General features: G+C 40.7%; 1 pseudogene; it reads left to right on the top strand.

Moving 5' to 3' along the window:
- The first annotated feature begins 667 nt into the window (after positions 1-667).
- LOC119056896 (60 kDa heat shock protein, mitochondrial-like) lies at positions 668-2,403 on the top strand (annotated as a pseudogene).
- The last annotated feature ends 9,408 nt before the right edge of the window (positions 2,404-11,811 follow it).

Here is an 11,811-nt window from a genome sequence, read left to right as displayed (position 1 = left end):
CACTACTTCACCCTTAAGGTCTAAGCCCTGTGAGAGAGGTCTAGCTATACCAGTGCATCTGGTCCCCTGGGGATATGTGTGGGAGGGGGAGGGAGAGAGAGAGCGTGGGGTAAAAGATGGGACCAGGCATTTTCAATCGTCTGTGACAGCTACTCAGGGTGGGCCTGTCTATACGTTTACAGGGTCCCTGAAGCTTTAATTCCTTTCAACATAGAACATTAAATACTTCTAGACTGGTCATAGAAAACCTAGTTTGATCTAGACTCCAAGAAGAGCCTTCAGACATCAACAAGAAATCCAGACAATCTCCCTAATGCCTCAGTGAAAGAGCCAGGGCAAAGGAGAGGTCTGGGAATCCTTGTAGGGCAGGACATGGCTTGTAGGCCACTTATCTCTGACTGTAACCCCCAGGGGCTCATCGGTATTGTCCAAAGCTTGGCACTGTTTATTGGTTGCAGGCAGTGGCATTGGACACACCTGTGTGGGATATTTTGACTTAACTGCTTTCCAGATGTTATGATAGAAATTAATGTTTTTACTTTTTCAAAAGAAATACAACATGTCTAAGTGTTTCCAATCTTAAAAAAGGCCACCTCTCAACTCTGTCTCTCACTTGCTCCCCACGACCTGCCTCACCACATGCACACCCTGCCTTTACCCTGCAGAAATGCTTCGATTACACAAAGTCCTTTGACAGATTAGGCCAGTGTCCATCAGATTAGGTCACTGGCTGGCTCCTCATATCATTCAGGTTTATGCCAAAGATGTAAATTTGGTGCAGATGCCAGAGCCTTAATGCTTCAAGGTGTAGACCTTTTAGCAGATGCTATAGAGCTTACTATGGGGCCAAAGGGAATATCAGCGATCATTGAGCAGAGCTGGGCAGGTCCTAAAGTAACAAGACGGTCTGACCATTGCAAAACCCACTGACGTAAAAGATAAACATAAAAGTACTGGTTTCAAACTTGTTCAAGATGTTCCACTAATGCAAACAAAGAGACTGGGGATGGCACCACCAGTGTCCTGCACTTCTGGGCCGACGCTATTGCCAGGAAGCCTTTGAGAACATTAGCAAAGGTGCTGATCCAGTGGAAATCAGGAGAGGTGTGATGTCAGCTGTTGCTGCTGTAATTTCTGAATTTAGGAAGCAGTCTAAACCTATGACAACCTCTAAAGAAATAGCTCAGGTTGCTACAATTTCTGCAAATAAAGATAGAGAAATCGGCAACATAATTTCCCACACACTGAAAAAGGTTGGAAGAAAGAAGGGCCTCTTCACAGTAAAGGATAGAAAAATGCTGAATGATGAATTAGAAATTAATGAAGGCATGGAGTTTAATTGGAGTTAGATTTCCCCATACTTTATTAGCACAACAAAAGGTCAGAAATGGGAATTCTAAGATGCTTATGTTCTACTGAGTGAAAATAAAATTTGTAGTGTTTAGTCTATTGCACCTGCTCTTGAAATTGCCAATTCTCACCATAAACCCTTGGTCATGATTGATTGCTGAGGATGTTGATGGACAAGCTCTATGTACACTTGTTTTAAATGGGCTAAGAGTAGGTCTTCAGGATGTAGCAGTCAAAGCTCCATGTCTTGGTGACAAAAGAAAGAACCAGCTTAAAGACATGACTACTGCTACTGGTGGTGCAGTGTTTGGAGAAGAAGAATGGACTCTAAACCTTGAAGATGTTCCTCCTCATGAGTTAGGAAGAGTTGGAGAGGCCATTGTGACCAAAGGTGGCCCCATGCTCTTGAAAGGAAAAGGTGACAAATATCAAATTGAAAAGCACATTCAAGAAATCATTGAGCAATTAGATATTACAACTAGTGACTATGAAAAGGAAACACTAAATAAACATCTAGCAAAACTCTCAGATGGAGTAGCTGTGCTGAAGGTTAGTGGGACAAGTGATGTGGAAGCGAATGAAGAGAAAGACAGAGGAACAGATGCCCTCAGTGCTGCACAGGCTGCTGCCACGGAAGGCATTGTTCTAGGTGGGGGTTGTGTCCTACTTTGGTGCATTCCAGCCTTGAACTCATTAACTCCAGCTAATGAAGATAAAAAAAGGGTGTAGAAATTATTTAAAAAGCTCTCAGAATTCCTGCAATGACCATTGCTAAGAATGCAGGTGTTGAGGGGTTGTTGTTATTGGAGAAAACTAGGCAAAGTTTCTCAGGAGTTGGTTATGATGCGATGCTTGGAGATTTTGTGAGTATGGTGGAAAAAGGAATCTTGATCCAACGAAGGTTGTAAGAACTGCTTCATTGGATGTGGCTGGAGTGGCTTCTCTGTTAACAACAGCAGAAGCTGTAGTCACAGAAATTGCTAAAGAAGAGAAAAACCCTGGGGTGGGCAGGTGGGTGGAATGGGAGCTGGGATGAGAGGTGGCGTGTTCTAATCCTGGAACAGCACTTTACCATTGTTAATAAGAACAGTGAGGAGACGCTGAAGGCTGGGCCCATCACCTAGAGCTTCAGACAGGTCAGTTGAAGGAAAATGCTGGAGAAGAGGCTGGCTGTCGTTTGAGAAATCACTGTGACCATCAGTTACCGGTTACAGTGGACAACATCCAACAGTGTACCGCCCTCACTGTCCCTGCCTACTGATGCTTTGTTGTGTGTTTTAGAATAAAACACATTTGTATTCCTGATAACTCAGTGCAAGAGCCATGCGCCCATGTATCGCTTTCACCCTGAGTCACTGAAGTATTCTTTTCTACTATTCTGTTAAAAATCAGGATTTTAGTGCTTGGTATCACCTGATGAGAAGTGAAGCAGCCTTTCTGTGGAGAGGACGAATAATTGTGTACAAAGTAGAGAAATACCCAATTATGTGGTCGAGTGATAAAAATTTGTTTAAAGTTTTTTTAAAAAGCCACCTCTCTGCCTGGGCATGATCTCTAGCACTGAAGCTGGAACGGCAGGAAAGTGTTAGCCCACTGAGCAGGGAAGAAACCCACCTCTTGTGAGACATAAAGCCACGGTGTACGAACCTAGGGGATTCGTATGCAATGCCGAGTGGTTTATAGATGTGAAAGGGAAATTTTAGAATGTATTCTATGTTTAGGGCTCTCTGTAACTTTTAAGAATGAGAAAAGTTTAGGAGTCCAATGAAATGTTTGAAACTGTTTTCACTGTATTTATGTATGTATGTATGTGTTTATTTGTTTATTTATTTTTGCTTTGATTCTGTAATAGAGGTACTCATACAGTAGAAAACATACAAATGTGTAATAATGAAAGGCATAATCATGAACAAAAGTTACGATTGTGGATCTGCATTAGGTGTGCACTTACTTATCCCTCATGATGCTAATAGCTCTCTTTCATTGATACCCAGATATTTTTCTGCTGAATGAACACAAAGACATGCTCTACTCCCCATTTTTTTAGTGTACTACTCCAACCCATTTCTTTACAGATTTTTATTCATTCAAAACTGTAGGTCAGTGCCCAATAATACACTGTAGTTTGATGACTTTATGACTATCCACAGCCTGGGTTATTTCTCCTCATGATTCTTTGGATGAATCTGTGTTTTTAAGAAATAGAGAGGAGAAAGGAATAGGCTGTATACAAAAATAAAGTTAGTGAATAAGGATAAAAAATCTGTTTGTCTATGTGTGTCTTTAACTGATATTTCTCTCTAAAGATGATAGCCAAATATAAGTTATTTTTGGTTATTCACAACCTGCATCCAACAAAGGGACAATGTTAAATTTTATGAATTAAAGAACTAGATGAATACTTTTATTTTAATCAAACAATTTTCTATCTCTTTAAGTGGGCATAGCCTCATAAGATGAATTTTACCACATTTTCTTTTTCTTTTTTAACTGGTGGGGGGTGAGAGAAGGATTTTTAATCACATTTTCAAATGGATCAAATGTTAACCATTGATTCTTGGTCCCAAGAACAGCCTTACCTATGTACTTACTTTGTATACCATGACTTATAAGAGCACTGTGTGTATAGATTCAGGGATCTTTTAAGTAGGGAAAAAATATCGTACTCCTTGTACCCTTAGGACAATCTACATCCTCCCATGCCCTTCTTCACATAAATACACTTAATATTGAATGCATTTACATCTTCTCCAAGAGAAACACCCAGACTTCCCCCTCTACTGCATTTCCCCAGAAAGCCCAGGTGGTATGCACATCTCCCTATTGGGTGTGCATGAGACTCCCTGGCCTGGCAGGTCCATCGCCCCAGGAGGGTTAGTTACACTGATCACTGAACTCTGCATGTGCCTTGGGAATGGACATGTGAGGCATCATCAATGGCACCTCCCCATTTGTGTCCTTGATGTCATCTATAACCTTTGCACTGTTTGCTGCTTTGATAATAAAACCAAAATGAAAGCAACCTTGAACAGAGTCCAAGTCAGAATTCTTGCAAACATAGACCAGACTCTGTGGTCTGGCCTAACTCACTGGGCTGGTTTTGCTCTGTTTGCTGCTTTGATAATAAAACCGAAGTGAAAGCAACCTTGAACAGAGTCCAAGTCAGAATTCTTGCAAACATAGACCAGACTTTGTGGTCTGGCCTAACTCACTGGGCTGGTTTTGCTGTGTCTGAATCGTCAAAACAAGTGGTGGATTCAGTGAAAAAAATAATCAGTTAAACCTGTTCAGCTGAACCAGGGGTTAATTCAGTGAGCCTGGCCAATACTGTAACCTTACAAAGACATGACCTCAGAGTTCTTGTTTTTTCTGATACATAAATAGTAAAAAAAGCCACAACAAACAAACAAACAATATTGTGAATATACTTACAACTTTCACCTGTACTTCTGTCTAACATGAGGTTTTTTAGAAAATTATTACCAGACTTTCCATGCTTACTACAAAGTCCCCACTTCTTCCCTCAGAGTCAGAAGAAAATGCAGAATTCCTAAGAAGTGGACTGAATTCACATTTATATTTCATTGTAAAGACAACAGTGCTTGTCTGATTTATGTTTCCTTTGTGACATGTCAAAGGAAGCCCTGCTTATAGAGCACATGTACGTATCACCACTGTCTTTTCTGGGCTCTTCTCGGCTTCTATCTTACTTCTGATCAGTGGGGAGGGACACAATAAGAAATGCTTCCACGTGTGAGGCTGATGGATTGAAGCATGTTTCATTTGGAAGGGTCTCTGTCGTTTTGACCCTATTCCAAAGCAAGATTACTGGGAAGAGATAGCACATGGTTGCCATGTACCATTCAATAGATGCGGGCAAATAATTTTAAAGAATCCAGTGCGTGTAGGTTCGGCCCTACATTTGCATGTTTCTGGGTGCTCTGAGAACAGGTTGCTGCTGGGCACTGAGTGTATTAAGCGCCACTAGAGCCGAAGCTACATTTACTTTAACCACTAGGGGGCAGCGCGGCACAGAGTGTGATGCAGGTAGACTTTTCTGGTTTAAGAGAGTCCGCAAAAAGCAAGCAACGAAAAAATAATCTTTAGATTTACCCCATGTAAAAAAAAATAAACAGATGTGCAAAGATGGCCACACTTTTTGTAATTCATGATGGCTAACTACAGTAGATGTCTACGTTTAGGTACTCCCACCTCTTGCCCCTCCCCTCCATACTAGTAATAGAAGAAGGAATCAGCTACTCTGTTAAACCGAGAAGTTATCAAAGTCAGGAGGAAAGCTTAAAGTATAATTTTATTTATTTGGGGGTAATTACGCCTAAAAGAACTTAGAAGCAGACTGACCTAGGTTTATCTCCTAGTTTTGTCGTTTACTAAGTTGTGTGCGGCTAGGCAGGTTGTTTAATTCTCTAATGGTCAGTTTGCTTATCTGAGAAATGGGGATAATAGCGAGCTCCTAAAGGGGTTGTGAGCTTAAATGGAATAACGCACAGGAACGATTAACTCAGCTAGTTAGTCGTCAATGATGCAAGCTCTAAAAACGAGTGAAGTGCCCCCACAGCTCATTGCTGGGAATAAACATTGCCCTTCCAAAGCTTTTTAAATTTCAGGGTCAGGCTCCTAAGAAGATATGAGACTGAGCAATAAATGGGTCCAGCAAGAAAAGGAGGGAGAAGTGACAATGCAAACCCTGTGGCCAATATTGTCATCTTCCTGGGGGTTGCACTAACTGCCCTGCTCCAGGCGGGATGCGGTCACTCCCAGTGGGTTGGCTGTGTCCTCCAGCCTTTGTGCAGAGAATGAGCAGGATGCGAGAGCCACATGCAGGTGGCTGGAGGGAGCATAGCAGCCCATTCACACCCCTCTTCCCTTTGCCTTTAAAATCTGCTGGGGAGAAAACCACACCTATGCAGTTCCTCCATTTATTCTTTAATCGAGTCGTTTGGTACTTTTGCTATTGCTATTGCAATTGCATGAGTTCCTTATAAATTTTGGATATTAATGCCTTATCTAATACATGGTTTGCAAATATTCTTTCTAATTCCACAGATTGCCTTTTTATTTTGTTCATTGTGGGTTTTTTTTTGCAATGTAGAAATTATTAAACTTGATGTAGTGGTGAGATAAGTCAGAGAGAAATACAAACAGTGTATGATATTCCTTATACATAGAACTGAATAAAATTAAAAGACAAAAAATAAAAATAAAAAAATAAACCTGGACTTCAAAAAACAGAGTGGAATAGAGGTTTCCAAAGGCTGGGGATGGGAGAGATGTGTTTTAAGGGTACTTACTTCTAACCATCAGATGAATAGGGACTGGAGATGAAACACACAGTACAATGATTATAGACAATACAACTGTGTTATAAATGTCAAGCTTGCTAAGAGAGTAGATTTTAACTGTTCTCACCACTAGAAGAAATGACCTACAGTGATGTATAGAGGTGTTAGCTATTGCTAGAATAACAATCAATGTATCAATGTATCAAATGTATCAATGTATCAAATCAATATGTTGTGTACCTTAAACTTATACAATGTCATACGTCAACTATATCACAACTTTAAAAATATTAAGTATATATGGTACACAATCTTATATTAGTTTCAGGTGTATAGTATAGTCATTCAACATTTATGAGGTCTGTCTGGAAAAAGTCCAGCCATTATTACTATAACTAGAATGGTTTGTGTGATATCGATGTAACCTGGTAGCCAAGGAGAGAGCGGACTGGAATGAGCATGTGTGAACAATGACAACTTCACTGAACTAGTCAGTGGGGGCTGTAGATGTCACTGAATGACCATGTGTACTGTGTGGCTATCATACTCAAAATTACTGAGTGAGTAGAACAATGTATCTGCTTCAGATTTTGCATTAAGCTTGAATGTTCCTCTGTGGAGACTACTTGGATGATTCAGAAGCCCACAGCTATAAGCAGCTGGTGATTGGCAGCTTCATCACAACAATGTGCTTGCTCATGCATTATATCCCATGCAAATTTTTTTGGTGAAATATCAAATCACCCAGGTGACTCAGGTCCCTAACAGCCCAAATTTGGTGCCCTGGCTTTTCTCAAAACTAAAGTCACCTTGGAAAGGGAAGAGGTTTCAGACTGTTGATGAGATTCAGGAAAATACCACTGGGCAGCTGATGATGATTGGGAGAACTGTGTGAGGTCCCCAGGTGCCTACTCTGAAGGAGACTGAAGGGTCATTGTCCTATGTACAGTATTTCTTGTATCTTGTATCTTCTTCAATAAATGTGTCTGTTTTTCATGTTGTATGGCTGGATACCTTCTGGACAGACCTTGTTGTGTATACCTTATGATATGATCACCACATGAGGTCTAGTAATCATCTGTCACTGTGCAAACTTATCACAATATTATTAACTTTATTCCCCTTCACCTTTCTTTTTTTTAAGAGAAAATATAAGGCAAAATGGAGGGTTAGTTGAGCAGGACTGCTCAAGAGAAGAAAATTCCTTCTTCCTGTGTTTATTCTTATTACCCTCAGGGCTTTTCTTCTTAGCTTCTTTCTCTTGCTTCTTTAGTTCTGGTTCTCAGCTTCTCAAATTCTTCATTATGTCAACAACATCTCTTATTTATTTATCCATCCAATAAGTTTTTATTGAGGATGTGCTATGTGCCAAATATTGGAAATAAAGTGATGAATAGAGGTTAGAGCCATGTTTTAATGACACACATTCTCTAGTGGAAAAAACAGATAATAAACAAGTAAACAAACAAATAAGAGAATATCTGGTAGTGGTTAAGTTGCAGGTCAAAGTGAAAGTTGAAATGTATAAGATGGGGTGGTTAGGGAAGGCCTCTTTGAAAAGGTGACACTGTCAAAGCTGAGGCCTGAATGATGACACTCATCTTCCACACACAGGTCACAGCATTCTAGGTAGGTGCAAAGGCCCCAGATACGTACCCTGACCAGGGATCAAACTACACCCCTTCAGTTCGTGGGATGGTGCTACAGCCAACTGAGCCACGCAGCGAGGGCATAGGTAATATCTTTTGTGTCCTTCTATCTGTTTTGCAGTTTGGGCTTTTGCTCTGAGGGCCCTATGGATAAGCTACTCCTTTCTCTCCTTGCTGTGGTTGAGCCCTGGTAGGGCAGGACTCTGGATGGGTGGGGCCCACCCTCCACAGCTGACCTTGTCAGTCAGGAGCTGTCTGATGTCAGCTGGGCCAGGAGCACAGCCCCAGGGAACACATTTTTCTGATCATGGCGAATACCCAGGGTCCTGCTCTAAGCACCAGGAAACATAAGAAAGCAAAGACCTTCTGAAAAAATAAAGCAAAGCCATGTACTTTGTTTGTTACCAGTAAGATTTATTTTTTTAAAATATTAAATTAAATATTCTTTATTAGTTAGCAATACTAATTGCTAGCACAGAGGCTGTGGGAGAGAAATGAGGGGAAGCATCTCAGCTTCCACCTGGAGCCACACCAGATGACTTGCTCAAATCTCAAGTGGGTGCATTTTTCTTTTATAAGGTGCAGTAGGTCACTTTTCCCTCATTAATAACATATTATGTGATCTGGAAGGGGGAGGTTTTCCAGAGCCTCTGTCAATAAACTCGGCCCATAGCCACTTTGGTCGCCCCCTTGGTGTCCCCCAGCACGCTGCTAGTGACTGCAGTGTAGAGCCAAGTCAGGGGCTGTGAGTTATGCGGTAAGTGGTAACTAGCCCATAAAATTCTACCATTCCAGGAGAAATAGAATTCTTGTAGCCAAGTATCTTATCTGGCTAGAGATCTTATCTTTCCTTTCATTCATTTAACTCATATTCCCTGAGCATGGACTGTACCATAGGTGCTCACTGAACAAGGGTGCAGAGACATATTGTCTGTCCTTGGGACACTTCCAGTCTGTGCTTATGTAGAACTGGGATTTCTAATCTCATGTGGGATTAGGAGCTCATACCAATGCATATGTGTGCTTGGGTGCTATTGGAAGCAAAATGGTAACTGACACCGGGCCCCAGTGTTGGGTAGACAACAGAGGGCAGTGGTGTCTGTGGCAAACTGCAGAGTACTTACCCTCTATAAAGAAGTAGCTGTTACTCACTCTAACACAGGGTTGTTATGTAATGGGGGCCCAATGTTGCTGAGATCTTTAGCCTGTGAAGGAAGAAATCTATATGGTTACACAAAATATCCTGTTTCGGAAAAGGTAGACAGAAATTTAAGTTTTTGTGAGACACAAATGCAAAAATAATTTTAATTAGTTTCCTATATTAAAAATTAGTAACTTGTAAAATGACCAAATAATATAGATTTTTCTATCTAAATATATTCATATAGGTAATTTAGATATTTCTCAGGACCAAGCAAAACATACCTATATGTATATGCATATTTTTATATATCTCTGTTATCTGTATATATCAATATCTATGCACATTCAATCAATTTGACCATTGAACTTCCAGTTTGTATCTTCTGATTTAGAGGAATAAATTTAATATCACAGTCTTCTTTTATGAAAACACTCTAATTTAACTTGGACTTACTGACTACCTATGTGAACTTGAAGGGCTTCAGCGAATAGGGCAGAGAAGATCGTGACAAAGCAAGGGAAGAACAGATGAACAGACAGTTATGAAGGGACACATGGGGAGTATCTCCAGTGAAAAAAATGCCAACAGAAGAAATAAAATCCCATCTACTCCAGTGTCATTATGTCTATGGGACCATCACAAATATGAATCTCAACACTATGGCTTTACCTTCCCTAAGCAGAAATTGCCTAGAAAGAAGATCAGCATCTGTGGGGGAGGAATATAATGTGCATTTAGTGAACTGGGTAGATTTATAAATCACAGAAATATAGCCTCAATAATTGGGCCCTGCCCCCAGGCCACCTCCTGGGTGAGTAATGATTAGATGATTGTGTTCACTCCAGTTAAGAGCACCATCATCAGACCTCATTAGCTGTCTGGCCATTTCCTTGCCTTCTAAAGACAATGAATATGGAGATGAGCATCAGAAGGGTCATCTGGGCACTACCTGGCCTGGTTTAAGCATGAGGCAGAGTGTTACAAAAGAATGTTAGGAAGTACAAGGCCGGCACATATGTTATCACTGGTAATTTTGAACATAGCCCTTTCTAATCGACAATCCCAAACACTACCTAAAAGGGCAAAGCTAGCTGAAATTGCCCAGATGTCCGCCCTGCTTATGAAATAAAATACCACACAATAAACTGGAAGAAATGATATTAAATTAGTCTGCAAAGCCAGGGTATTAATGGAATCAAAAATATCCCTGAAACTTTGGTGCATCTGTGATTGTACTGTGTTATAAGCTCCTCTGGATTTGGCTAGTTTATATCTGAAAAGTGCACATCTGGAAACAATGTCATAAATGCCCCAAAAGTTAATTTTTTCATTAATAAGAAGTTGCTTTCTTTAGAAAAAGATGCTATAACACAGGCAGATTCTTCACCTCCAGAACAGGTAAGGAGTTTCTATGTATAACCAGAGACAACAAAACAGACGGACAATAATCATAAAGACCGACTGGAAATTCTTGCATGTCCAAGTCCTGAGTCTGATTTGTTTTGATTAAGCCAGAATACTGACATGAGATCTTCTGACATATTGTGGGCCATCCTACTCATATCTTCATGGATCCCCTACCAATTCCATGCACACCAGCTTGATTTACAACAGCCAATACCTGCTCTTGAGCTCTAGAACCAACTTTCCCTATTTAAATGCCTGCAAATTAATAGGGCCATCCTTATAAATTACTTTAGAGGGTGGAAATATAACCCAGTTCCCTTGCCCCTTGACAGGACAGTTCTGAGGAGTATGTGCTAAGGCATTTTCTCAGAGTCTTTCAAATGGATTGAGCTCTGGTTGCCCACTGAGGTAGCTGGCTTAATTATGTGCTCTTATGGCCAGACTTTGTCTGCCTCATGTATCCTTGAACATCCCAAATACACTGAGCATTCAGTCCGTATCTTGGGGTCTGCTTTTCAGAAGAACCTGCTGACACACATTTTTACTCCAATAACTTCCCTCTCCTTAACAGAGAAAAGAAGCACATCTCAACAGTGAGGGTTACTGCAGATGAAAATCAGCTGAAATCTGCCACCTACACATCTGCGCTGCGCTTCACAGATACACATCCATGATAACTTTTGGAGTATCGGCCCTCCCCTTACTCAGTCACTTGCACCTTCTCTTGTGCTGTCTAGAACAAAACACTTAACATTGTCCCTTCCTACCAAATGAAGTGTGGTTGTTGTGGGTATCACAAAATAATGCCAGCAAAAGAAATACAAGGGAGATGGAATTTTTATGTTGAAATGGAGGTTTCAAACTGTGGATTTAATTTGCATTTCTCTGATAATTAGTGATGTTGAGCATCTTTTCATATATCTATTGGCCATCAGTATGCCCTGTTTGGAGAAGTGTC

The sequence above is a fragment of the Artibeus jamaicensis genome, unplaced genomic scaffold (assembly GCF_021234435.1).
Source record: "Artibeus jamaicensis isolate MK-2021 breed Jamaican fruit bat unplaced genomic scaffold, CSHL_Jam_final scaffold_1031, whole genome shotgun sequence".
In the NCBI taxonomy this organism is placed as follows: Eukaryota; Metazoa; Chordata; class Mammalia; order Chiroptera; family Phyllostomidae; genus Artibeus; species Artibeus jamaicensis.
Note: the sequence above shows the minus strand (reverse complement) of the source record. Positions and strands in the feature narration are given on the sequence as shown.